The sequence below is a fragment of the Otolemur garnettii genome, unplaced genomic scaffold, assembly GCF_000181295.1.
Source record: "Otolemur garnettii isolate 467f Iridium unplaced genomic scaffold, OtoGar3 scaffold00335, whole genome shotgun sequence".
Taxonomy (NCBI): Eukaryota; Metazoa; Chordata; class Mammalia; order Primates; family Galagidae; genus Otolemur; species Otolemur garnettii.
The window spans coordinates 46,696-49,602 of record NW_003852730.1 but is presented as its reverse complement, the minus strand read 5'-3'; the positions used below and the strand labels follow the sequence as shown (position 1 = coordinate 49,602).

The window sequence follows — 2,907 nt, the reverse complement described above, 5'->3', positions numbered from 1 at the left end:
GCCATTCTGCACAGGTGTTCTTTGTGGAAGAAGAGCCTGAGCCTTCAGCATGGAGTCATTTGTTAATTACTCCCCTCATCTGTGTTGTACGGTCTCAATAGAAGGCTGGTGTGGAGGTTGCTCAGGGCTACTCTGCAAGTAAGGACTAGCCCGCCTCCAACAAGCTTGCACTTCTAATCCGCCTCTCCCCTGGTTCCTTCTTGTGGTAACCGAGACCAGGGCCTTAGGGGCCAGATGGGTCGTGACAACAGGTGCCACTTTTTTTTTTTTTTTTTTTTTTTTTTGAGAGAGAGAGAGAGAGAGTCTCACTATGTTGCCCTGGATAGAGTACTTTAAAATCACAGCTCACAGCAACCTCCAACTCCTAGACCCAAGGGATTTTCCTCCCTCAGCCTCCCAAGTTGCTGGAACTACGGGTACCTGCCACCCTTGGTATATGGGGCCAGTGCCCTACCCACTGAGCCACAGGCACTGCCCCTTCCCTTTTTCTTTTTAAATGACCAGACAGTTTAACTTTCTAATGTCCAGATTTTATGCAGTATCTGCACACATCTCAAGGAAAAAACAAGATGACCTTAATTCATTTTCAGAGAACTGTTAAAACCAAGGACTGAATTTTAAATCTTTCTTTTTCTTTTTCTTTTGTAAGTTATTTTCAAAAAACTGTGTAGCCGCTTCTACCTTAACACGTAGAGGTTGAGCAGCCAACTACACTGTTGTTTTCTGTTTGTTTCTCTGGTTTGTTTGTTTGCATCCAACATCTTTTTAAGGAAACAGTAGTTTCCAGGGTTAGTGTTTGTATCTTCTGCTGGCTCATAAGCCTCTGGCACACTTGAATTTCTAGCCCTTTCAGTGGACATAGGGTTTGGTGTTGCTGTGTAGGGTTCATATGTCTTTGCCAAAATGCCAGTATATCTCCCAGCCCTTGAGAGGACCAGAAAGCAGGATGGTGCCACAGCCCTTGTGAGAGTCCAGGGCCAGCTGGTTGAGGATCTTGTCCCCAGTCTTGAGGATGTGGGTGCAGGCCCAGCTGCTCAGTTTGGGCACTACTGGAACCCACACAACAACGGGTATGGTCCCTTAAACCTCAGCTGTTTTGTTTTCCTGGCCAGGAAGTTTCATATTCCAGATCATCCATGAAAGAGAGAGTGATGGCCGATTGGTGTGACTCATAAACAACATCTTCAGGACCATCTGGTTGAAGATAGAGTTGGTCTGTCTGGCCAGAAACCTGTACAGCTTGAACAGCAGCCTTAGGTAAATGACCTAGCTTTTGGACTCTTTGTTATGAACCTTTTGGTCCTTGTTGTGGTGAATATCAACTGATATGATGGTGACACCTGCTTGGCCAGGTCCAGAAAGAGCAGCTCTACTGTTTTAAATTTGTTTTCTTTTTTTTTTTTTTTTAATTTCTGGAAAATTAATTTAATTTCTGGAAAATTTTTTTAATTTCTGGAAAATTTCCAAGCAGGGCAAACATTTAAAGATTTCTATGCTCTGGAGCTTCCGGAGTAAATGATGTATGTCTCTGGAAAACTTTCATAAATCTTTTAATGAAGACATTAGGATGTTCTCCCTCCTTCTGAGTATATAAATCAACTTTAGACCAATTTACTTTAGGAGGGACAACTTCTAATATTGCTTCCAATAGACTCTAAATGTCATAATTTAGCTGAGCAATTTCTTGGTCATTTGTAGGGGATCCGGGAAGAGGATCTGGCCATCTGTTTCCTCTATGGATAGGATCTTCTCCTAGAAGCCTTCTGGCTTGTCTAATGACTACAGTATAATCATGTGTGGGAAGAACACCCCTTAGCAACGATTCAAGAGTGGGATTATTAACCATTGTGAGTGGGATTATGAATGGCTATAACTGTCTCTAATTCATCTCTAAATTTGGTGAGATCTGAAAGCATGGGCAAAGGAGTTTTGTAATTCATAATATCTGCTGCAGCCCAGGGGATGTGAATTCTCTGGGGAGGGGGCTGGATGTATTCTTAAAGGGCACAGTATAGGGAAGTCTGGGGCTGATGGAATTCGATTACACAGTTCTGGAGAATAAGACGCATTATATGGGAAAGAAAGCCAAGCTTTGCTTTCGCTCTATAACAGGCCTACTTCTTGCTTCTCAGCTTTTATGCAATCAACCTGTATATTCTGAGATTTTTAAATCAAGCCTGAGTGCCTTCTGTAAATTTTGGAGAGATATAGAGATTAAAGCAGGCAACTAGTTATTAAAAAGTTTTTCTGAAAAAGTTAGAGTTGACATAGTTTGTTTTATTTGTTTTTGGGTTTTTTTTTTGAGACAGAGTCTTAAGCTGTCCCCCTGGGTAGAGTGCCATGGCATCACAGCTCACAGCAACCTCTAACTCCTGGGCTCAAGGAAGTCTCCTGCCTCTGCCTCCCAAGTAGCTGGGACCACAGGTGCCCACCACAATGCCTGGCTATTTTTTGGTTGCAGCCATATTGTTGTTTGGCGGGCCCGGGCTGGATTTGAACCTGCTACCTTAGGTGTATGTGGCTGTCGCCTTAGCCACTTGAGCCACAGGCGCCAAGCCAAGTTGACATAGTTTTAATAGCTCCTAAGGACAATTGTTGAGGGGTTAAGGTTGGATTTTGAAAGCTTTTTTTTTTTTTTTTGCAGTTTTTTTTGGCTGGGGCTGGATTTGAACCCACCACCTCCGACATATGGGATCAGCACCCTACTCCTTTGAGCCATAGATGCCGCCCTTGAAGTCAGTTTTGACGAGAAATGTAGTGATCCAAAAGGTCTTCTGAGGGATCAGGGACAGGTAATTGAGGATAAAGAGGAATATAAATTGAAGGGGAGCTTAAGGTGCAAGCAGATTTTAATTTTTGTTCTAATTTCGATTTATGCTCGTCATTTTTTTTTTTTTTTTTTTTTTT

The 2,907-nt window shown here is 42.6% G+C and overlaps 1 pseudogene; it reads right to left on the bottom strand.

Annotated features, from left to right (window-relative positions):
• Window positions 1–789: 789 nt before the first annotated feature.
• LOC100958363 overlaps window positions 790–2,907 on the bottom strand; it is a 24,359-nt pseudogene continuing 22,241 nt past the window's right edge.